Source organism: Antechinus flavipes, chromosome 1 (assembly GCF_016432865.1).
Source record: "Antechinus flavipes isolate AdamAnt ecotype Samford, QLD, Australia chromosome 1, AdamAnt_v2, whole genome shotgun sequence".
NCBI lineage: Eukaryota > Metazoa > Chordata > Mammalia > Dasyuromorphia > Dasyuridae > Antechinus > Antechinus flavipes.
Window position 1 is genome coordinate 659,922,993 of NC_067398.1, and position 25,085 is coordinate 659,948,077.

Genomic DNA, 25,085 nt, shown 5'->3' on the forward strand with positions numbered 1-25,085 from the left:
GAGGGAGGGTTGGTGGCGAGGTGTTACGTGGTGACGCAGGGACGGCCCGGCTCCTCCCCGGCCTGGGCTCCTTCTCGCCCCCCCCCTCCCCGGAGCCGCGCGAGCCCTCCCTCTCCCTCCCCCCTCAGCTCCTGGCCGGCGGCGGCGGCGGCGGCGGCGGCGGCGGCGACGGCAGAGGCAGCGGCTCTTGGAATGGAATGACATCACCGGCTGTGGGGAGCTGGAGCTGCTGGGAGAGCGCGAGCCGCAGTGTCTGTCCTCGCGCCGCCCGCCCGCGCGATCCCTGCCAGCCCCGGCCAGCGCGCGCCCGCTGCCTGCTCTGCTGCTCGGGCTGGCTTGCCTGGGAGAGCGCCGGGTCCAGACGGATTAAATGCTACGCCGCCGCCGCCTCTCCCTGCGAGGATGTGAGGGGGGCAAGAACCGGGGGAGCCCAGCCCAGCCAGCCACCAGGTAAAATTTCAACCCAAGCCCGAGAGGTGGGGGTGGGGGGTGGCTTGGAGGGCAGGGGGCAGTCGAGGAGGTGAAGGCAGTTGTCTGAGGGAGCGGGAAGGGGGGGGGGGGGAATGGAGTCGCCGTAGTGTGGGATGGGATGCACACGGGCATTGTGTGATGGAGCCGGGGAGTGATGCACCGGCGCACTCGGGCATTGTGTAGAGCTGGAAGGATGCTCCGGTGCCCCTGGCTGCCGTGCTCGCAAACAGAAGCTGGGGCGTTGCACTGAGGAGCCGGTGAGGAGGCACCGGGACAATGCCTGGGGCGGCGGGGATAGCCGGGGTGGGGGGGGCGGCTTTGCACAGGGACGAGAGGGGGGTGGGGACGTACAGGACTGGCCTCTGAACGTTGCACTAAGGAAGCGGGATGTGGCGTGGAGCTCTGTGAATTTGTGGTTGGGAAGGAGGGATGCAAACCGACTAGGATGGCTTGGGCTAATGCCTGGGGGAGGGGGAGAACACGCCGGAAAGCACTAGCCGAAGAACTGCCCTGGAAGCTAGGCAGAAAGCCTCCGACCTACCCGGGGAGGATGCGGGCGGGGCAGGGAGGGCAGCAAAGGGGAAAGGAAGGGGACCTGGGCTTCATGGAGCGGAGTATGCAGGCGATGGCCGCCGAGTCCCGGGGCAGTTCTCTCCAAGGAGGGCTGCGAGGATAGAGCAACGGCAAGCTGCTGAAGGCTGCGAAGACCCACGGCTATTCCGGGGACTAGTGGGGGTGGGGAAAGAGAGAGATGCACCACTGAATTACGGGGCATCGAGCCGAGGGGTGGGGGAAAAGCCGAGCAAGGCTGAGTCCTGAAGCTTCATACCTTCTAGGGCTGAGCCCAGACACTCGGGTGCATGTTGAGGGGCTTTTATAAGCAAGAAGTCTTTGCCACTTCTCCCGCACCTGGGGAGCCCACGGCACTCTACCTTCCTGAGTCCCTACCGTCTGCTGCCTTCCTTTCTCTCCTTCCATGCAGAGATCCCAAAAGTGGCAGCGGACCTCTCCCTAGCCCTTTCCTCCCCCTTCAAGTCAGGTCTGCCGGCCTTGGTTGCTGGTCAGACCATGGACATCCCTTCTTCACTGAGCACCAGAGGGCTCTCTTTGGCCCCGAGCCCCTTCCTCCTATGGGATTTCCCCCCTCCCTTCTTTCTGTGCCCCCCTCCCACCTACTCTCCTGCTTTTCACCCCACCCCTCTTCCCCAATGGGATTTAGCTTCTGATTTCCCCCGAGCATCCTGCCAGCCTTCCCACCCTCAGCTTTTAGCTCAGCTCTGTGTAGCCGGTACGACGGAGTACCACAGGAGTTAACAGTCCCCCTCTGGTGAGAAGCTAGGGGTTGGGGGCCCAAAGGATGGAGCCCTTGCCCCACCCCAGCCCGAAATGCCGGAAGCCCGGTGCGTCTGGATGGGGTGTGTTTCGGGGGTGTGCTCTTCACCATGATTTAGGAACTAAGACTATGTGAGACTTTTTGATATGTCCTTACGCCGCCGCCACCCCCTAAATCTCTTGCCCCACGGTGCTGTTCTTCGAAAAAAGAGAAACATTTTTCTTGTCCACAAAAGGAAGGGGAATGACAAAAAGAATTAGGGCTGGAAGGTAGCTTAGCCTCCTCGGTATTGGGGGAAACAGACTCGGGCTTGGATCCCACCATCTCAGGTCCCCTTGGAGAGAGCGAAGGAGTGTCGGTGATTGACACCAGCCTGAAGCCCCTTAGTTTGGGCGAAGCCAAAAAGTCTGCACCAGCCCTTGACTCCCTCTAGGAACCGGGATTTTCAGAGATCTGCAGAAGATGAAAAGGGGAAAGCCTGGCAGGGGTCCCGCCAGGGAGACCCTGGCACGGGGTTTTGAGTGAGCTTTCACGTGCTCGGAATTCTCCTGAAGCAGACTACTGCCAGGGTGCCAGTTTGTTGGAGAGGATGAAGGGGGCTGCCTTGGAGCCGAGAGGGAAATCTGGTTTTTGCCGCCCCAGCCCCGGGGATGGGTGGGTGCTCGAATAAACATCTATGACCGTTGGAGGGAGAGGGCGGCGGCCTTTGGCTTTTGGCTCCTCGCAAGTCCTGGGTGCTCTGAAGGTGCATAATAAATGCTTACTGAAAGGAAATGCACAGATTGACTAGTAATCTTGGGGCTCGGGCTGGTCGCCACGGGTGCCGGCGCCTCCAGAGCAGGGCTGGGGCGCGCTGCCTGGATGGACTGACAGCTCCCCTCGCTCTGCACGTGGCGCCCGCCCGGGGATCCCGCCTGCGCCAGCAAGGTGAGACCACGGAGGACGTGCGTGCGGCTCATGCAACTTAGGGGCTCCGTGGGTTCTTGCCCACGGTCGATCTTCTCCTGCCCTGCTTTTTTCCCTTCTGGAGCTAAAATCTGAAACGGAATCACAAAATCCCGGCCTACGGTGGGCTGCGGCGGGGTAATCGCCCCTGGCCGCGCGCGCCGCTGGGGGGCGAGGGCGAGGGCGAGGGGAGGGGCGGGGAGATGCGAGTGACGTCATTCCAGGAGGAGGCAGGGGCGGAGTTCCCTTCCCCCCCTCCTCCACTCGCCTCCCACCCCCCATTGGCCGTTATCTCGCGCTCCGGCCATCGGACTCCTTGTTCCAACTGTTACCAGCGGGGGTGGGGGAGGGATGGAAGGGGGTGAAGCCTGAGTGCGCGCATGCGCAGTGGGGGGGCCGGGGCGCTTCTTTGAAACCTGTGTTTTGAGTCTCGAGGGGGGTGGGGGGAAGCAGGCAGCGGGCAAGTGGGAAGCCCCGGCGGGTTTTTGGGTTTTTTTTCCTCTCCCTCTCTCCCGGCTGGTGCACTGTCAACCCAGCCACTTCCCCGTGCTTTCTTCTGATAGCCGCTTCGCTCGGCCCGGGCTGAGCCTGCGGGGTTTCCCTGGGACTGGGAGTTAGGAGGGTCCATGTGGCAGCCCCTGGGGTGAGGGGCCCTCTTCAGCCAGACTAATGGGGAATCTTCAAGGAAAAAGCATCCCCCAAGCAGACCTGGTGGGGACTCTCATTGCTCCCCGCCCCCTTCCTGCTCCTCTGGTTTTTTAGATCTGAAGCTTTTCTTTCTGGATCTGAAGCTTTTCTTAGCGAGAGAAGCTGCAGAGCCTTGGAATTCATTAATTCGTTTCTTCGTTAATTTGCTCATCAGCCATTTATGGAGAGCCCACAAAGGGCAAGGCAACCTCTGGGTGCTGGCTGCGGGGGGAGTACAAAGGGACCCCCTGACCGGGCTGCAGCAGTCCCCCTTAAGATGAAAAATAAGACAAAACACCAATGGAGACTTGCTGCCAAGGAGAGAAGATGGAAGTGGAGCGTTCTCCCGCCCCACCCCCTAGCTTCGGGGCATCTCCTGTTGCTGATTTAATATCTTGGGAGCCCGCACATCTCCCTCCAGCTGTTATTAGTGCATTGTGAAAAAAAGCACCTGGCTCGTTCCAAAGGGGTGGGAGATGCACAGGGAGAAACGCGTGTGTGTTTTCTCCGTTTCCCTGAATTGTTCCCTTCACCCTTCTGGAAAAGCTGGCCAGTTGCCTCCGATGAGACACCAGCTGCTTCTGTTCAGGGCCTTATTAATGGGTTTAGGGATTTGAGGCGACTCTCCATTTGCATATTTCTCCCTCTCTCTCTATTTCCCAGGGTCTGGTGTGGCTTCCTATTCTGCCTCCCCCCACCATCTCGCCTTCTGTGTCTCTTACTCTGCCAACTAGACCTTCCTCGCTGCCACTGGCATTTGCAGCTTTGAAAAGGGAGTTTGTGTTGTGGGAATAGTAGGTTTGAGGGGAAGGCTGGGACTGGGATGTGTCCTTGTCTGTGGTAGAAATATACAAAGAACTGGGCTTGCTCCTGCTGTCTGATGCTTTGAAGTAAAAGGAAACCACATGATGCTCTTTCTTCAATATTCAGGAAACTGAATTTTCTAGCAAGAGGGTTGGAACAACTGAGAGATCCTTCTGTCCCAAAATGGACTCGGAGAACCTGATTAATGCAATTTCCTTGTGCCTGGAGGATGGCCTAGAGACCATTTTAATGTTTTTTAGGGTGGACAACGGAAAAACAGATTTTAGCATTAAGGAGAATTTTAAGGTTTTCTAGTTCACCTCCCTCCTCCCTTATGTCACAGATGAGGAAATTGATGACTAAAGAATTGATTTGCTCAAGGCTGCACACACTAGTAAGTGGAAGAGCTGTCTCCAGATTCAGTATTTTATCCGTGATATCCTGGAGGAGAGGATCTGCCCTCCTACCTTTCCTTCCCTCGTAGTCTGGGAAGGCAGAACAAAGGAGCCAGAAGTTTGACTTTGCCGTTAAGACCTCGGTTCATTTTTATAAGCATAGCAGCAAAAAAATTTAAAAATTAAAATAAAATAAAATTAGGGATGATAGGAGCACTTCCCTATTAGAATGTGAGCTTCCTAAAGGCAGAGTCTGTGGTTCCATGTACTCCGGTGCATGACACTTAGTGATCTAAATCCTCCCCCACCCACCCATTATAGTTGAGGGTCCCAGGCAGGTCTGGCTCCTAGCCTCCAGATAGTTTGCCCTGAGACCCTTCCTAAATATCTAGTTTACTACAGTAAAGCATCCAGGAGGATGACGGTGCACTTTTGGAAGGGGTGGAGGTGGGAGGAGTTCCCACCCTGGGGATTTCCACCTGCCCTGCCTAACGATGGCTTAATCGTGTGGAGAATTGATATAATTGGGCACAATCTGCACAGTGAGCCATGAGCAAACAAGGTTGTGCCTGGAGAGATGGTACAATCTTGGTGAGCTAATGGGTCTTTTCCATCCCTTACCTCCCAGTCGATGACATCTGGGTGTCTGGGGAAATCACAGAGAGCTCCTGATGCCGTCATCCTAAAGATACCTTCTTCGGTACCCCCCCTCACACACACACATCCACACATTCTCTTTCACATACTCCTTGGGTTCCCATGAGTTTTCTAGGAGTGGAAACACTGGCTCTTGGGCCCCAAGCAGAGGTGTGCGCATCTAACCTGAAACTTTTGTCTCCACTTTGCAGGTCCAATGGCCTGGATCTGTGGGGGTCCCCATGTGAGCCGGGTCCAGGCAGCCCCAGCCCCTTCTTTCACTTTAACCTCTCCTGTCTCATTTGTCCAGTAAGTCACCGGGTATAGCTTCCGTCACCTGATGTTTGATCTTGTATTGATGTGGATCTGTCGAATCTGTGACCATCCTTTCTCAGAGCTCATTGTTTTTAACCTCCCTGCAGCATTTAACACGGTCCAGCACCTCCTGGCTATTTTCTCATCAGGCTTTTTGCCGCCTCCTGCTTTGCTGGCTCTTTAGGTCACATCCACTAATGATGGACATGAGCCCCCGTCTCTCTGTTTGGTTCTCAGGGCTCCTCGTGGCTTTGGCCATCTCTATGCAAAGAATTTCCCAGTCTCCATCTCCAGGCCTAGTCCCTCTCGAGTTCTAGCTGCCTCCTGTACCTCTCAAATCAGATGTTCCATAGGCACCCAGACTCGACGAGCTCCAAACCAGACTCTTCTCTACACCCTCTGCCGGCATCGAGCCACTCACCTCGGGCCCCCGGTGGGACAGGCCTTTGGGCTCTCGGGCCATTCTGCATTCTGACCCACATCCCGCTCAGTGCCAGAGCCCTCTTCCCAAAGCGCAGGCCCTGTTCCCTCTCTCCTCAGGCTCCAGGGGCTCTCGGTTACCTCTTCATGGCTTAACTCCTTCCCTGATTATTCTCTTTCCTCCTCTGCTTCCTCACTGCCTTCTCTCCTCACCCCCACCCCCGGGGGGGGGGTCTTCCCTTGGAAACTGCCTTCCTTTTATACTGGAGTATTCCAGCGTCTTCCCTGTAAGGGGCAGCTGAGGGAGCAGCTAGCAGAGCTCTGGACAGGGAGCCAAGGAGACCTAAATTCAGATCTGGTCTCCAACATGTAGCAGCTTCATGAGCCCATTTGGGAGTTTCTTGACAAAGATCCTGGAGTGATTTACCATTTTACAGATGAGAAAACTGAGGCAAGCAGAGTGAAGTGACTTGCCCAGGGTCCAAAATCAGATTTGAACGACGATCCTCTGAATTAAGGCTCTCTCCACCACCCTGCCTAGCTGCCACTAGCTGTGTAACTTAGGGCTTATCTGTTCTCTGCCTCAGTTCCCCTATCTGTAAAATAGGTATGATAGGGACAGCTAGGTGGTGCAGTGGATAGAGCACCAGCCCTGAATTTAGGACCTGAGTTCAAATCTGGTCTCAGACACTTAACACTTCCTAATTGTGTGGCCCTGGGTCAAGTCACTTAATCCCGACTGTCTCAGCAAAAAATAAAAAATTAAAATTAAATTAAATTAAACAGGGCTAATATGAGCACCTACATGCAGAGTTGTTGGGTAAGATATTTGCAAAAAGCACTTAACCATAATGCCTTTGGTGCTGCTTCCCTAAAGGCAGAGGCTGTGGTTTGATGTACTCCAGCGCACGACACTTAGTGAGTACTAAGTAAATGCTTGTACACTGACATGCAGTCCACATTCAGTGCATGAAAATCAGTGGGAAAGGCTGTTGGCGCAGACCCTCTGTGGCCACAGCAGTGATCCCTTTTCTTTATACACCGTCCTGTCCAGTTCCCCTTTAAAGAAAATTTTCCCAATAATTTACCCTTCCCCTTTGTCATATTTCCATCTTCCCTACGAAGATCATCTCAGTCACATGCTACCCCTTGCTTTTTAAAAAGCCCAAGGTATTTGGGGCTCAGAGCTTCCAGGATGGCCTAGTGAAAGGGGCAGTTGCCTTCAGCCCTTGAATGCTGTTCCCATTGGGGTGGATGAAAAAATGAGTCAGTTCCTCCTCCTCTTGCCTAGCCTTCTTCTTACACCAGGGCAGCCTTCCTGCCTCTGGCCTGGGCTTCTCCCATTGATCCTTGCTCCAGGGGAATGTGCAGAGTCCACATGGGGAAGCCCCATAAAGCGTTTGCACTTTGGTTTTGTTAGGGGAATTGGAACTGAAAGGTGGGACCAAGTGGACAATTAACTCCATTTTCTTTCCTTTGAGGAATTATTTAACTCTCATCCTACCCCTTTATGTGCCGCTAGTGAGGATGCAAGACCCTTGGCTAGAAGGACAGGGGCTTGCTTTAAAACCTCCTGGAAAGTTCATAAGCACAATGGGTTGTTATGAATCCATACTGGATTGAGGCCCTTGGCTTCCACTTTTAGGAAGACAATGGGAAACCTTTTTTTCCTTTACCTGCTTACTACTTCCCCAGTAAAAAAATGGAAGACCCTCCAATCCCTGAGTCATAACTCAGGGAGAGCTGCCCCGGGATGTGCAGCTATGTGGATAGTTTAAAGTCTCCTTCCCAGTCGGCTTTTTTTTTTTTTTTTGGCTTCCTGTTCTCTCTGTGTTTGTTTCTGTCTCTCTCTGTTTCTCTCTCTTGTCGCACACACACACACACACACACACACACACACACACACACACACGAGTTTTTGGTGGGGATCTCTGAGGTTGACAGAAGTAAGCTTAAGGACAGTAAGTGGCAGTGCCAGTAATCCTCGCAAGTTAATTATATGGAGCATCATTTGGCAAAAAAAAAAAAACAGAATTTAGAGGCTTTGCTCTCTGATTCTGTCTCCCCCCACACACACCCAGTAACGGACCAGAGTCAAAAGTGCTGAAAATAAAACCCCCCATACATACAGAGATGTTATATATACATGCGTGTGTGCATACACACACATATATACGGCTTTATATCACCCACACACCCACACACACCCCCTTCGTATGTTTGGGGGATAATTGACAAAGCTTAATGTTTTCAGCTGAGAGCAATTTTCTTCCGACTGCATTAGGCCCAATTTACAGAATCAATCACGGGGAATTGAAAATATTAGGGCTACGGTTGCCAGCAGAGCTTGGGGGCTCTAGGCCGTTAGCAGGCCGTGGTCTGGAGGGAAAGCCCCAGAGCAGGAGCAGCTCTCCGTCCCCCGGACACGGATGCTTTCCTAAGGCCGGGATGCCCACACCTGTTGTCCTGGGCTCTGCCCGGCGCTCTTTGACGAGAGTCAGGGTAGGATGGCTTCAGCCAGGAGAATCCCAGCCCAGCACGTGCTAATGGGGTGACCCGCTGTTGCCTTGGCCCCCTTCTCACTGAGCTATCCTGCCTCTGCAGGGCCCCCTCCCCTTCCTCCGACTGCGAGACTGCTTCCCACCTAGCAGAGGGCTAAAGAGAGAGGGGCTCCCTCCAGAGCAAGGAGAGAGAGACAGGCTCCGTGCCAGGACAACATATTGGAACAGGGTGGAGAAAACTCCCAGGCTGGGGGCGGGAGCTGGGCTGCTCGCTGGCCACCTGCCTGGCTCTCTCCTTGCCTCCTTTCTGCCTTTCCCCCAAAGCTCTTTGTCAGCATCTCCAGGCTGCTCTGTATAACCCAGAAGACAGGCCGGAAGGGGCCCTAGAATTTCTGAAATGGGAGAGGCCTTGGGCTTGGGCCGGCACTCCGGCCTCAGGCAGCTCTCTGTCCAGTGCCCTCCAGAAATTATGGGGGGGGGGGCGTGAGGGAGTTAGCTGTGACCTCTCCAAGCCAGGACGTGATGTGGGTGGTACTGAATGGGGAGCCCTCCCTTGTGGTCCTTTCTCTACGTCGGCTACAGGGACTTGGCCCTGGGGGAAAGCCCCAAACTGAAATCTGGGGACCTTTCCCCCGTAGTAATTCTAGGTTGGGTTTTCAGAGTTGGAGGAGGAGGGAAGGGATCCTGTCCCCCAAGACCCACTAGTGTCCCTGATCGGAACACATGCTGTCCCTAAAGAGAGAGCCTGTGGGCGCTGGAGAGGAGTCACAGTTATGTATACAAAGGGGTTTTTTATGTTTTTGAAGGGGAGATTTCCTCTCATTTCCCCCATTAAGTGGCTGCTTGCTTTGAGCTAGGAAAGAAAGCAAGATTACAGCTTGTTGTCTACAGGTGGTGAACAGGTGTCAGGCCTGGGGACTCTTAAGATGGGATTGATCCAGGTCTGGCTGAGGATGGATACAGGGGGTTTGAGTAGGAAAATTCTAGAAGCAGAATTTCAGAGCCCGCAGGGACCTTAAAGGTCATTCATGGAGCTTTTACTTTATAGATGCTGAGATTTAGGGAAGGAAAAGGCCTTGCTGCAGGCTGTGCAGAGAGGTTTTTTTTTTAGCAGGCTTGGGCCTAGACCTTAGGTCCCCTGAAAATCCCAGCCCATCTTCCCCAGCTGGTTCCCTCCTGCTTCTGGGCCCAGCGAGTTCAGGAGAGGACTAGAGCATCTCTGAGCAATGCAGGCAGCAGAATCGCAAAGACATTTGGTTCGTACATTCTGGGAGGGGAAAAGATTTTTTTTTTAGAAAATGTTAACATTTTTCTTGTGTCTTGGCTGATATTTTCAGGAGTGTTGCAGAAGAGGTGTGTGGGGATTATGAAAAATCAATTGCTTTACACTTCTGGAAAGGGTGCAAATTAAAGAGAGGATAGGAGTGACTAATTTGCCTGGACTTAGCTTTTTCTGTCCCTGGACTTAGCCCAGAAAGGAGGGGCCAGGCCTCCAGGACTGGGCTTGGAAGTTGGAGATTATTCTGGACTTCTGGTTTAGATAGTGTGACGTGGTCATCCTCCCTTCTTCCTCTACTTCTCTCTGTTGTCCTTAGCCACAGCTAAGCCCCTTGGTTCAAGTGCATTTCAGTTGTTAAACATCGATTAACCTGGTTGACCACTCTGCTGGTGCCTGACCCCCTCTGGGGGAGAAGTCAGAGGTCCAGAGGCTGAACCCCAACCAGGATAAGAGAGGAGGAAGCTCTTGAGAGAGGTCCTGATCATCACCAAGGAAATGGACCCATCCTCCATATAAGGGAATTTTCTTTGGAACCTGATATAGCAAATTTTGGAGCTGAAGGACGTGGGTGAACTTAAAGCTAAAAACATGGTGGAGTGCCCCGAGTCCAGCAGCTTGGGAGTGGGTCCCACGGGCTGCTGCTCCTGTTCCTGACAGAGTCTCTGAGAGGGCCTCTGATGGACCCCAGGGCCCAGACCCCTCCTTTCCTTTGAGCATCCTCTAACTCAGAAAGAGCGCAGGATTGAGACCTGGATCCCATGCAGCCTCGGGGGTCTTCTCAGTAAAACAGGGCTTCTTGCAAGACCTCCCCCCAGGCTTGTGGTAAAGCCAATGTTTTATCATTTCAAAGAACTACAAAAGTGTGAGGTTTGGTTATTTAGGGCCCTGGACGGGGTCATTCTGGGCAAGTGCTAGTGAAAAGCTAATTAACTCGCAAAGTGCAAAACACTTGGGCTCCCCAGGTAGCTCCTGTTCCAGGCAGAAGGAGCAGCTGAGAGGAGAACCTGGAGCCATGGTAGCCATGATGAGTGGTTGGTTGTTGGTCTGTGGTCAGCTGGGTTTGGGGAAAAGATTGGATTTAGAGATTTAATTTAAATTTAATATTTAAATTTAAATACCTTTTATGATTTTAAAAACCTGTGGGGATCACATGAGAAAACGGCTAGGGCTGGGGGGCGGAGTTGGAAAGTCCTCAGTATTGCATACAGGTAAGGAATTATTATTTAGTACTGTGCACATATTTTTGGTTGTGGACCTGGGGTTTCGATGGTTTATGAATCTTCCTCCACCAATACAGATAGATGCCTGTCCTTGGCACTCACTGAAAGGTTAACTGCTGTGTCTAGGGCTGTGTAGTTCAGAGTGGTGGATCTATCTATCTAAGGATAAAGCTTCTGAGTCAGGAAGGACTTGGACTGTCAGTACTATTATTGTTATTGCTAATATCATCCCCTTCATTTCCACTGGCCCGGGCTGTCTGTCAGCCCACTCTCTTTGGCCGTATGTGGGCTTACTCTCCAGTCTAGGACTTTTGTAGCTGACTTGGGACCAGAGACCAAGTAACCTTATTCCTCTTCAGTGCTGAAAAAAGCAGCGAAGACGATGGAGCAGCCGAGGGTAAGGAGGGGTTGGCTGCCACGTCACGCCGTCCATCCTGCCTTGGAGGTCAGCGGCTTGAATTTGGCTAGAGAGGAGGCAGGGGGTTCTCCTGTTAGGAGAAAGGGGTGGGCCTGAGACAGCTAGAATGGCCCAGCCAGTCCTTCTCCTCGGGCAGGTACATCTGCCTGTGGGAGAAGTCCTTTGTAGGAGCTCTTTGGAGCAGGGATGGCAGGTGGAGGGTCTTGTTTGGAAGGCCCTGGGAAATTCCTCCATCACAGATGGCTCTCAAAGCCTGTGGTGCTAACGGTTGGAACAGAGAAAGGCAGGAGGTGTTTGCAGGGGCTTCCACCTCTGAGTCCCCTTCATTCACAATGTTGGTATTTTAGGAGCCTCCATTGCCGGCATGTCTTAGTTGGGGAATGAGCTGAGACCATTGGAGGGTTGTTTTCATTGGATCCTGGACTTCAAGCTTTTGTGAGAATGGACCGTGCAAGTTTGTATTGGGAAGAGCTTTGTCCTTGGAACCAGGCTCCCTGGATTTCCATCCCAGGCCTGTCCTTTCTCTGTGACCCGGAACAAAGCTCTTCACCTTTGGGAACTGCATTTTCCTCATCTCTAAGATGAAGGTCACCTACATACCACCTGCCTAACAAGACTGACATGAGGAACCATAAATGTGAGCTGTTAGCCTCATTCACTCTTGGAAGCCTGCTCCCAAGGAGAGCTCATTTCAGAGCACCTTCCTTAAGGCGAAAGTTCTTTACTTGATCTCTTTTGTCTCTTGGACCCCTTTAGATACCTATGAGAACCCTCAGAACCAATTTTTAAAGTGCATACAATAAAACATAGGAAACCAATTCTGTTGAAATGCATTTACACACACACACACACACACACACACACACACACACAAACAGATTTTAAATCCAAAGACCTCGCCTTTAAAATCTAATTTCAGTGCCATTTCTTTGAAATCTCTCTCTGATTTTCCCTATTCCCAAAAAATAATTACATTTCACCCTTTGACCCTCATGAAAGATTTTATTTGCATTTCTCTTGCCTCTGAGTATTTTTTTGTTTTAGAGTTGTTTGTGTAGCTGTTCCCCCACACACACAGGTGCGAACACAGTAAATGGTAACTGCATGAAAGCAGGAACTACATCCTGTCTAAACTTTGTCCTTCCCTTTGCACCTGACACATCACACTGTACCTGGTGTGTACCTGATGTTTTTTTTTTTTTCCTGAGGCAATTGAGGTAAGTGACTTGACCAGTGTCACACAGCTAGGAAGTGTTCGGTGTCTGAGGACAAATTTGAACTCAGGTCCTCCCAACTTTAGGGCTGGTGCTCTAACCACTGCCCCAGTGTTCTTATTTTTGAGACCCAGAATGCTGGAGCTAAAAGGACTCTCAGTGATGTAGAGTTTATTCTTACAGTGAGTCTGTGACCTACTCTCCCTCCGTCCGGGGTCCTTCTTTGACCTCTCCCCTGTTCTGTTGGAAGGCTGGACTTCAGGGCCTTTGGTGCTTTAGTCACCTGAATGTGACATAAGAAAAGGTGGAGTTTAATGCAAAGGCCTTCTTTGTGAGACTGCAAGAGCCAGGCTTAGCAGGGTCTCTGAGTGCACATTGACTGTCATTTGGATTTCCCCCCACATGACTATTTAACACGGCTCGGCACTTGAGTAATAACCTTAAGTTATAAGGCTGACCAAGTGCTGCATAAGGGTAAGTAGTACTTGACAGAAGGAAAAGGGCAGCGCGAACCAGATAGTCCCCTTGAGCATCAATTTGGATGGCTAATCTGGGTGCTAATTAGTCCATCATGACCACTTGGGCCTATTTGGGAACAGGATGTAATTTTAAATGGGTCACATTTCATAGATCCATCATGGGCCAGAGAGCTTATCATTCCTGTGGTCCAATTGATTATTGGAAATGGTTAATTGTCTCATGCCAGACTGATTTATAAATTAATGAATTTGCTGGCATGTTCATCTGCCACCTCCTTTCCTTGTGCAGAAAGGACCCATATTTCAGAAGGGAACAGAAGGGAGTAAATAGTCATCCACGGGAGAGTGGGAGCCACAAATTGAAATAACATTTTTATTTTGCTCAGCAAAGGCAGCCGTGTTAATCTCTCTGGAGCAGAGGGAAGAGACTCTGAGGAGCACTATTAATGACCAAGGTATTTAAGACGATACTTTGCACCATGCTCGTGTGCTTCATCTTCATGATGGGTTGCCTTGTGACACCCTGTTGGGCCAGGGAAATATATAGTTGTCCTGAATGTTGAAAAAGGACATCGTGGAAGGTGTTCCTTTCTGCTTATAAGGATATTCACTTGGACTCATTGCAATCTGCTTTATTGCTTTTTAAAGGGGGAGAAGAAGAGGGGTCAAAAAGCAGAACAATAGAGTGTAAGAAAATAAGTAAAAGTGTCCCTTCCTTCTCTGGGGCTTTAAATCAACCTTGGAGGTTCATGAAATGTGTCATTCTTTGTCATCTGAGTTTTCTAGGAAAGGCCCCCTCTTCTTCCACACTCTGTTGCATTTCCCTTAATGGCCACAAGGATAGGGCCACTCTTTAACATACATGACCATGTGCTGGTTTCTTACAGGATCTCGTTAAACTGTGATTGTCAGTTTGACATCTTAGAATTTCCAAACCAAGAAAAATGTGTCTAAGCCAGCCTGAGAGCCAGTGTTTCTTCTCAATCGGAATTAATCCTTCACCCCAGAGCCAACATTTGTCCTCTGCTGAAAGGGCTAACAGGGAGATTGTTCCAGAGCAAAGGGTCTTTCTTACCCCTTTTTGTGATATGGATCCCTTTGGCAGTCAATCTGGTGAGGTCTGTGGATGAAATTTCAGAGCCATGTTTTTATATAATTGAAGGAAATGATAAATTTCAGTTGGGTACTTTTGATTAAAGAGGTATTTTTTCTCCTATCCAAGGGACTCCTGAAATCTATCCATAGTCCTTTGAGAGCTAAGATTAAATTCCTGTTCTAAGGGTTTAGAAATAGCTTCTTTTGGTAAGCCCCAGAATGAATTTTTCTTATCAAATGGGGCTGTGGCTGCTTTTCTTGAGAGGCAGTGTGCTATGTAGCTGAGTTTGGCTTTTGAGCTCCAACTTTGATGCTTTAAGTATCTGAGTTTGACAGCGTTATACAAGACACTCCAGGTTAGGCATAGAGATACGAAGGACAGCCCCAAATCCATCCCTGCTCTCAAGGAGTTTGTAATCTAAAGGGGGACAAACACACACACACAGAATTCTCAGGAGGCTGGAGCATTACCAGGGCATGGGGGACAGATGGCCTGTGTAACTGTGGACTAGTCATCTGCAAAGTGGGGATAACACTTACACAATTTACTACCTGCTTCAGGGTCTTGTTTATGAGCAAAGCCTTTGTAAATGTCTTCCTAGCTCCAGGCCAGGCCCATTAATCCATCCTTCACACTGCTGCCTATGTTTTCTTAAAGCAACCCTGGATGCTGTTACTCCCCCATCCCAAACCTTGCCGATCTGGTTCCAGTCCATTTTCCAGCCCTTTCTCCTGTTTCCTTCCTCATGCCTTAACTGGAACCATCTCCTGGTTTTGATCTGCCCTCTTTAAATTCTTGATTTTGCTTATGGATATGCCCCATGTCTGGGATAGACTTCTTCTACTCCCCCTTTCCCTTCAGGTCTCCCTCCCTCCAGGAAGCCTTTCCTCACCCCTCTCCCACAGCCCAAAGCCATAGCCTGCTTTCCACCCCGTCCCCAGATTTCTTTTAGGATTTTGATAAGACTTTACAGACTGGGATTTGGAAGGCTTTCCAAGCAACGTTTATTAGGCAACTACTGTGTGTTAGTCACGGGGGATATAACTGAGAAGCGACCCTCCGGCCTTTGCTCAGAGACTGACTTCTCTGCCTTGTATCATATTGGTTTGTGTACCTTTGAGTCTAGGGTCTCGGTGAGGAGCAGTTACATCTTTCATTGCCACCCTAAGGCCCTGCAGAGTCAACATGATAAAAGTTTGTTGAATTATGTCACTGACAGAAATGGGGAGACTAATAGAGAAATAATAATAATTAGGAATAGGGGTAGCTTGCTGGTGCAGTGGATAGAGCACCAGCCCTGATGTCAGGAGGACTCAAGTTCAAATATGGTCTTAGACTCTTAGCACTTCCTGGCTGTGTGACCCTGGACAAGTCACTTAACCCCAATTGTCTCAGCAAAAAAATAATAATAATTAGAAATAATAATTTCATAGCAATGTAAGTTCACAAAGCATTTTCCTCATAGCTCTGAGAATAGGTCAGCTAGCATTCATCAGGAGCCTACTATGTGCCTCTGCACTGTGCTAAGTGCTATAGGTCAGCCAACATTCATCAGGAGCCTACTGTGTGCCTGCTGCACTGTGCTAAGTGCTATAGGTCAGCCAACATTCATCAGGAGCCTACTGTGTGCCTGCTGCACTGTGCTAAGTGCTATAGGTCAGCCAACATTCATCAGGAGCCTACTATGTGCCTCTGCACTGTGCTAAGTGCTATAGGTCAGCCAACATTCATCAGGAGCCTACTGTGTGCCTGCTGCACTGTGCTAAGTGCTATAGGTCAGCCAACATTCATCAGGAGCCTACTGTGTGCCTGCTGCACTGTGCTAAGTGCTATAGGTCATCCAACATTCATCAGGAGCCTACTATGTGCCTGCTGCACTGTGCTGAGTGCTAGGGATCCAAAGGAAAGCAAAAGGCAAGCCTCGGTTTACTATGAAGAAACCCGAGAGGCAACCATGGGTACAGAAGCCAGGGCCTGAGAAGGCTTCTCACTATGGTACTCCAGCACAGGTTCCTCCCTAGAACGTTACGGCCATTGTAGATCTTCAAAGGCCCTCTTCCCCTCTTCTGCCTGCCCTTCCAAAGCTTCCTCCTTGTTGGAAGCAAACTCCTCCAAAGAGTTTCCAGAGAGAGGAAGAAGCGCCTTTTGCACAGAAACATTTTGGTCTCCACAGGGCCCTTCAAATTGAGGACAGAAAAGAAAGCCTACAAAGAAATCGCCCCCTCCTTCCCGGCCCTGCTCTCCCTGCGCTTCGACTCCTGCCAGGTGATCCAGCTCTAGCAATTGGGAAGTGTAATTGTCCTGATTAGGCAGGTAATGATGGGGAAAGCCCAGCTTCGGAGCCGCTAGCCATTCCCACAGCTCATCAAGCTCCTCTCAGTGGGGACCTCCTCCCTGGTCTGGAGCCGGTAAAGCCCCAAATGTTTGACCTTGTAGACAAGGTGGGCAGGAGCTCACCCTCCATCTGCTCTACTTCCAAGGCTCCTCTCAGTCTAGGCCTAAGAGACCCGGGCTCCCGCCTGCTCCGTCCATTACCTCCTCTAATGGTTTGTGATAGCTCACATCCCTCCTCGTTCTTGGGAGTCGGGCAGTGTGGTTTTATTATCCCCATTTTACAGATGAGGAAGCACTCTGGCCAGGACTTTACTCTGATTACACAGCTGGTTAAGTCCGTGGCAGAGCTAGAATTCAAGGCCGGTCCTTTTCACTGGAGAGCCACTAAGTTAACGGGTCAGGCGGTCTTTAAAGTGCTGTCTACATATCAGTTGCTTTCCGGATGGCTTCCTAGGGTGTCGATAGAATCTTCAGTGAGGGTGGCCACGGGGCAGAGGCAGAAAACCGTCCAACAATCATACCCAACACGTTGGGGGGGCTGTCTTCAAGCAGAAGCTGAATGACCAATTGTTCATTAGGCCGTTGGTCACTTACAGGACGGACCAGATAGAGGCAGCCCGCAGAGTCACTCCCAGCTCCCAAATTGTGACCTGACTGACAGGAGCAATCCAGCTGAGGGTCCAGAGGGTTGTGGTTTCTCCTGTAGTCAGATGGAGACTGATGGGAGATCTGGGTTTTTCTCTATCTTTTTAAATTGCATGCCCAGTTCATTGATCTTCTTTTTATTTTGTTCAAGTAAGCATTTTGAGGCATAAAATTTCCCCTAATTTCAGTCTTCCTTCTCAGTTCGCCTGCTGAATTGTCTTCCAGGACAGTTCTGGCTCATTCTCCTGTGTGTCTTAGTAACTCCTCGGGCCCCTTTGCTGGTTCATTATCTGGGTGAATTTTCTCCAAGCCTCTTTCTTCAGCTCCTGACTCTTCCCTCAAGACACTCCCTCTCCTGAGGACTTTGTCAGCTCCCATAGACTTCATGATTTCTACAATGATGACTATACAAATGCGACTATTCTTAGACCGCTCAACGTGGCCTCAGGCTCCTTCCTGGGCTGTAACCCTGAATCACCAGTTGTCTCTTGGACGTTTGAAACTGGATGTCCTGGAGACATCTCAAACCCAACATGTCCAAATAGCTTATTACCTTTCCCCAAACTCATTCCTCTTCCAGATTTTCTCCCTTCCTTTTAGGAACCACCATTCCCTGATCTCTGAGGCTCATAAAACTGGTTTTTATCCCCCTCCATCTTACATATTTAATTATAGATTATAGATCTTGCCCCTGCCTCACTTCAGACCCTCATCATCTGGGTCATTACTGCAGCCTCTTCATTGATCTCTTTGCCCCTAGTTCCTTCCCCCTCCAGTCCACCCTTATACTGCTACCAAAACCAAAGTTGAGCCCGTGTGCTCTCCTCAGCCCACTCCAGTGACTTCCTCTTGCCTCCAGAATAAACTAAGCTCCTCTCTTCATCTTCTCCAGACTTTCACCCTTTGCTGCATCCTACTTTTGCAGCCTCATGGGAGGTCAGTGCCCCTGGGCTCTGCCCCCCAGCCAAGGAGTCTCTGCTCCTCCCTGAGAACACTCTCTGCAGGCCCTCTCACCTCACTTCAGCCCTTGAGAAGCAGCATCTGGACAAAAAAGGTTTTCTGGATTCCTCAGCTCCCCCTCATTTATTTAATTACTTTGTATTTATCTGTTTTTATTCTTTTTATATGTATTCTATGTGGAAGTGTTCTTGTCTGCTGTTAGAAGGAGTGGGGATCTTTCATCCATTACTTTTTGTATCTCCAAACAGGCTCTTGGTGAGGTAATGAGCTTCCCATCCCTTTAAGTGTTAGGGTTAAGACTGGATGACCACTTGGGAGGGGTATACCATTGTTTTATGGCTGGGAGGAGCCTACACTCCATCATCTACTCCAGCCCTCTTTTTATCCCCCTTTGATGCCTTATGTCACATAGTAAGTGGTAGAACCGAGATTTGAACCCACATCTTCTGAATCCAAATCCAGAGCCCTCACACCATCTGCTTCCGTCCCTGAAATTCTCTGATCATTGTCATTGATGCTGACAGATATAATGGGGGGATGTGATTCCTGGTCCAGCCCCTTGTTGTGGCCTGAGTTTGCTTATCTGGACAATGTACAGCTTGAACAAGATCTCTCTAAGGTCCTTTCCAGCTCTAAGGTTCTCTGATCATTTTTTAAACTCCCTATCCAGCCTGATGGTGATTTTTTCATAAAATCAATTCTTAGTTTTGTTGAGTAGTTCAATTGTTTTCTTACTTTCAATTTTATTAATCTTTCCTTTTATTTTCAGAACTTCAAATTTGGTACTTAATTGGGGGGAGTTAAATTTGTTCTTTTTTTAGCTTTTTAAATTGCATGTCCAATTCATTGATCTTCTCTTTCTCTATTTTGTTCAAGTAAGCATCTAGAGGTATAAAATTTCCCTTAAGCACTGCTTTGGCTGCATCCCATAAATTTTAATATGTTGTCTCATTACTGTCATTCTCTTAGATGAAATTATCAATTGTTTCTATGGTTTGTTGTTTCACCCACTCATTCTTTAGGATTAGATTATTTAGTTTCCAATTAATTTTTGGTCTATTTTCCCCTGGCCCTTTATTACATGTAATTTTTATTGCATCATGCTCTGAAAAGGATGCTTTTACTATTTCTGCTTTCTGCATTTGATTTTGAGGGTTTTATGCCCTAATACATGATCAGTTTTTGTGTAGGTTCCATGTATCTTCAAGAAAAAAGTATATTCCTTTCTTTACCCATTCAGTTTTCTTCAAAGGTCTGTCACACCTAAATTTTCTAAAATTCTGTTTAGCTCCTTAACTTGTTTATTTTGTGGTTCAGTTTATCTAGTTCTGGTAGAAAGAAGTTGAGATCTCCCACTAGTATAGTTTTGCTGTCTATTTCTTCTTGAAACTCTTTTTAACTTCTGGGAATTTGGATGCTATGCCATTTGATGCATATGTCTGTTATTGATATTATTTCATTTTCCATCAGCCTGACTGTGAATGAATAAGAGGTATGACTTAGCAGATCTCCCATGCTGCAGGACTTGGCCTTTGCTTTCTTCCCCATACTTGCCACCTGAGCCTCTCTGGTCAGCCCAGGATGCTGCTGATTGTGGGTCTGGTTTGTCCTGCTGGACACTGCCTTTTTGCTGACTTTGGATAAGTCTCTTCCCTCGGGCCTCCGTTTCCCTCTGCAAAATGGACAGTTCACCTACATGATCACTAGTGCTCTTGGTTATAGAATTGTATTAGTTAGCACAGACCAATTTTTTTTGCTTTTTTAATAATCTTTACAATACCCAGCGAGATTGCAGGGCAGGGGCTCTGTTTTCCCCACATTCAGATGGAAAAGCACAGAGATTAAATGACTTTCTGAAGGTCACACAAATTAGTGATGTATCTGAGGCTGGAATTCAGGAATAGGAGAATACTCTTGAGCAGGGGTCCTCAAACTTTTTTAAAAGGGTGCCAGTTCACTGTCCCTCAGACTGTTGGAGGCCGGACTATAGTAAAAACAAAACCTTTGTTTTGTGGGCCTTTAAATAAAGAAACTTCATAGCCCTGGGTGAGGGGGATAATCGTCCTCAGCTGCCGCATCTGGCTGGCAGGTGTAGTTTGAGGACCCCTGCTCTTGAGCTTCATGAAGCTTCCACAACACGATACTTTTCTCTGTAAGATGGGGATAATGTTTGAACCATGTATTTCAGTGTTGTAGTGAAATCACTTTGGAAACTTTCAGTCACTTTACAAAGTCAGTTCTGACCTCTGTGAGATCTGACTAGGAGTGACTGGAGCTGGACAGCAGGATGAGAACTCTCCTTTCCCCATTCCTCCCTCCCTGCTTTTCACCTAAATGGCTTAAGTATTCCTTGATCAGCTTGGCCATTTCATTCTGATAGTTCCCCCTAAATTGCCCTGGAAAGTTATTTCTCCCTGAATTCAATTAATGAGCCTGTTAAAAACTATTTATTTTCCTTGACAGTTTGTTTACCAAGGAGAAGGAGATAAATGGGGCTAGAATCTCCCACCAGAAAAGGATGAGGAGGGACTGGCAAAGCCCAACTCCCTCAGCCATGGAAGCCGGGGTCCACTCGGAGAAATGGAGCTCCAGGCCAGGAATGTGGCCTGTGAGAGTCCGGGGAGCAGCTCTGTGGCAGAAGGAGCCCGGTTAGGAGGGGGGACATCTGTAGTGAACCCCTCTGGCAGAGTCACAGAATTGTCCAGAGCCTCAGTTTCCTTCTCTGTAGAACGAGGGAAATGACATTTACACATCCTCAGGATCACCAAGGAAGGGAATGTAAATGAAAAGCATCCCGGAGACGGGAGTAGTTGTTGTTCGTTTAGGCACCCGGCCTCCAGCCCATCCCGCCTATCACCCATTCATCTTCCTCAAATCCTGCCTTGAAAAGTCCCTCTGCTGCTCACACATTTTTAGGGCTTCCTCGGTGTTCATGGATTTACTCCAGAATCCCCAGCCTGACACTCATTATCCTGGGCTGCCTGCCCTCGTTCAGCACCTGTGGGTCAGAGGGCCGCTCTCTGCCCTGCTCCCTCGCAGACCCTAGGACAGGGTCCTTTCTGCCACCGTGGGGCAGGGGGAACTCCACGGGGTTTGGGGAAATAGAACTGTGAGGTCATCGCCGCTTTCATGGAAGAGGGATTTAGACCCTCACCTGAGTCGGGGGAGCCGGTGGGGAAGGGCCGCGTTGCCCATTCCTCCAAGGGCCCTTTCTGGATGAGCCCTCCAAGTCCCGGCCTCCTCCGTGAGTCCTGCCCCCTTAGTCTTCACAAGTGCTGGGAGTTCCTGTTGCCACAACCTCCAGAAATACCCCTTTAAAAATAAAGCCAGCAAATGGTTATTCTGGTGAATGTATTCTTCCCACAGATCCTTCCTTCCCCAGAAGGGTTCCTGGAGCTGCCGGGGTTTTGTTTTTTGTTAAATTCAGTGTCAGATTTTTATTTTAAGTCTTAAGAAATCTAGCCTTTCTGAAGGGCCAATTTGTCATTTCAGACAATCAGGATCAGAGTAATTATTTTTAGAATTCCTTGCCGGGGTGCACCTTAGGTTATTTAAATGAGAGCCATTTGTAATCTGTGAATTTCACCCTTCATGGGGTTTGCCCTTTCCCCCTCCGGCACTCGGAGCCCCCTCTTTTTTAGGTGGGAAATACTTCCTTCAGTTGATGGACCTGCTTGCTGAGTGGCTTAGAGCTATCAGCCTCCCTCTGTGCAAAATTGGGCCTAATTCTGTTCTTCCTCAAGTTTGGGGAATTAAGTAGAATGGCCTTTTGCACAGAGATGGCAACTCCTGCTTCCATAGGGCTTCGGGGTGTATGAAATGTCCTCGCAGTACCCCATTGATGTAGGGGTATAATCTGCACTGTCCCCACCAGAGTCATCTGCAGAGTAAGTCATGAGAGAACCAAGATTAGAATCCAGGCCCACCGACTCAAAACTCAGCTTTCCATCTGCAGCAGGAGACGTCCCAGTGCCATTAATCTGTTCATTGATTTCTCACATTGTAAATTAATGCACGATGGCAGACCCTGTGTGGATGTGGAGAGGGCCCTTCCCTTCAGGGAATTTGCAAATTAGTGCATAGAAACATGAGATGTTAGAGCTGGAAAGGGATCCTTGGAGGTTTTTGGAGGCCCACCTCCTTGTTCTATTCTTAAGATAGAAGAACTGGGTCCAGGGAAGGAAAAACCTTGCCCAAGGTCTCATGGGGGCTCCCCTGCAGCCAGCCCGTTATCTGGGGTGAGAAGGGAGCACATTAGTGCTCCCTTAGTGGGAGGCTCCGGTTGTGGCGGGCTTCCTCTCCCTGGGCCTCCAGTTTCTCTGCTGTTCCACCCCGGACGTTCTGGGATGCTGTGAGTCCAGAGGAAGGAGAGGCCGTGATGTGGTGGGAGTTTGGAGTGGGCAGGAAATGCTTCCCGGAGGAGAGATGAAGTCTTTTTGTTCTTCAGTCACTTGAATGTCTCAGACTGTAATGTAACCTCCTTTCTTCCTGCTGACAGGTGATGATATTCCTTAAAATAGACCTCCTCACATCAGAAGGCCTCAGAAGCTAATTTTAAATGAACTTGTCTGCTTCAGGAAGTAAGGGGGCAGAAAAGCCCGGGCCCCACAGGTGTTTGAGGGGAATCAAGGGCCAGAGCCAGGAAGAAGCATGTGGTTCTCCTACGCCAGGTCCTGGGGGCGGCCGGCCCCCTGCTTCTCTGAAGTTGTCTCCTCACTTATAGAGCACAGATACAGGGGAGTAGGGCACCTGACCAGGATGCTGAGAGGCCCAGCACCAACAAACTCCAGAACAGTGTTTTAAGCTTTGTGGAGAGTGGTTTCCTATTTTTTATTTGACCCTAACAGCAATCTTGCTATTATTGTTATGGTCCCCATTTTGCAGATGAGGCAAGCAAGGCTCAGAGAAATTAAGGGATTATTGAAGATCATACTCCTCTTGAACATGAGAGGTGGGATTCAGACCAGGTCTTCCTGACCACAAGGCCAGCCCCACGTCCACTCGGTCGCCCTGTCGGCTCTCTCTGACTGATTCCCAGTACTTGATCAATATCGGCTATTTTTATGTAGCATTTGTCATTTCTGCCGAGTTTTGTCTACCTCACAAGGTTGTGAGGAAAGTGCTTCGTAAATGCTGCAGTCCTACAAAATGGGAGCTTTTCCATCCCTACAACATATTGGGCACATTGGCTTCCTGAGGGTTCTCCTATTGACTTTGCCTGGAATTTCTCTCTTGCATTATCCAACTTTAATTTCTGGCTCCCAATTCATGCTGTAAACTCTGCGAGGGTGACAAAATTACCATCCAGTGCCTCTTAGGTTCAAGCTTCTAGATTATCCATAAGGGGAACAGCTGTAGATGAAGATATCTCTGCCCTGAAAGAGCTTGTAGAACAGTTGAGATGGGGGTGGGAGAAGTAAGGATACTTTAAAGTTTGCAAAATACTTTCCACATGTTATCTCCATTGGACCTTATAACAATCCTATGAAGTAGCTGCTGTAACTGTTCCCATTTCACAGATGAGGAAGCTAAGGCTGAGAGGTTGGAACTTGCCCCGCCACACAGCTAGGAAACATCTGAGATCAGTATTTTATCCCCTGAAGCAAAAATCCAATACTTTAGGGTTCATTGATTACAAAACAAATTTCTAGGTAAAATCCAAAGGAGCGGGTTATCACAGGGCAGGGAGGGAGAGAGCAAGGAAGTCTTTCTGGAAGGAGTTTTGGGAAAAAAAAAAACAGCTAGGAATTCAGCTGACACTGAGGGGAGGCCATTCCTGGCCCAGAAAACATTTGGGCTGTGGAAGGGAATGAGGGGTGGTTGGAAAGGTAGAGGCCCTCAGCTCCCAGAGGAGTTCCTTTTTGAATGCTTGGCAGAAGAGCTTGAACTTTACTTGGGAAGCTGGGAGAATCTGTGCAAAGCTGCTGAGCAGAGGAACAGAATGTGTCAGTTTCTCACTATTCTGACGTGGTTTTGTCCTTCAAGGCTCCTCCTCTCCTCCCTGAAGCCCTCCCTGATTGCCTTTTCCTGGGGTCCAGATTGTCATGAATGGCTAACAGTTTCCCCTTGGAAAGGGAGGGAGGAGAGCTGGCTTTCAGCCTGGGTCCGTAAGACTCTGGTGATTAATCATCTGCCCTATTCCAAGGCTCAGTTTCTGCTCCTGGAGATGTGATAATAACCACCACCACCCCTTCCCTCTCAGGGACGCCTGAAGAAAGTCTTTCTGAACTATAAAGTGCTATGGAAGTGTGAGCTGCGCTTCCTCCCTACCCTCTGGGGTGAGAGCTGCCAGAAGGAGGGGCTTGCTGTTCTAGATATTGCCTCCACCTCAGATCCCTGTCCCTCGGTCTCAGTGACAGGGGACGTTCCCTTAGACAGCCCCTTCTCCCTGCCGTCTTCCGTCCTCATCCCCTCCCAGTCACAGACTCATCCACTGGGACTCCTGGAACAGAGGGTTTCATGCTTTTCCTGTTACTCCCGGGGCTCGTGCTGCTTGTTTTTTTAGTCAATTATTGCTTTTTGGGGTGTGGTCAGAGTCCCCCCACAATCCAGCAAGCTCCACGAGGGCTGTGACCAATTATCTCACAAACCGGGTGGGAGCTCAGAAATCCCGAGTGGTCCTGACCCTGGTAAGCCTGGGTCTGTGGGGAAGCCCCTTTTCCTTTGAGCCCGTTTCTGCCTCTGTCCTACGCACTGCACACGGATGTCGGAAACATGGCTCTCTCCCCAAGCCCAGTTTGTTGTTTAATTAAATGATTATTGAATGAATAGGAATCATGGGAAGACAAGAATCTTAGAATTGAAAGAGACTTTAGAGATTATTTAGTCCATTACTTTTATTTTCCAGCTAAAGAAAAGGAGCTCAGAGAGAAAGTGACTTCTTTAGGGTGACCGGCAGGCTAGGGATGAGGCAAGACAGAAATGTTCTTTTCA

The 25,085-nt window shown here is 49.6% G+C and overlaps 1 protein-coding gene across 12 annotated transcripts in view; it reads left to right on the forward strand.

The window, feature by feature from the left end:
• The first annotated feature begins 202 nt into the window (after window positions 1-202).
• PTPRS (protein tyrosine phosphatase receptor type S) overlaps window positions 203-25,085 on the forward strand; it is a 197,821-nt gene continuing 172,938 nt past the window's right edge. For 4 of the 12 annotated variants that reach the window (XM_051971817.1, XM_051971821.1, XM_051971820.1 and 1 more), the window contains exon 1: window positions 204-450. The gene's annotated coding sequence lies outside the window, so the exon portion shown is untranslated. Of the gene's footprint in view, window positions 451-25,085 lie in introns of all 12 variants that reach the window. The other 8 variants (XM_051971823.1, XM_051971829.1, XM_051971824.1 and 5 more) reach the window with 4 other exon arrangements.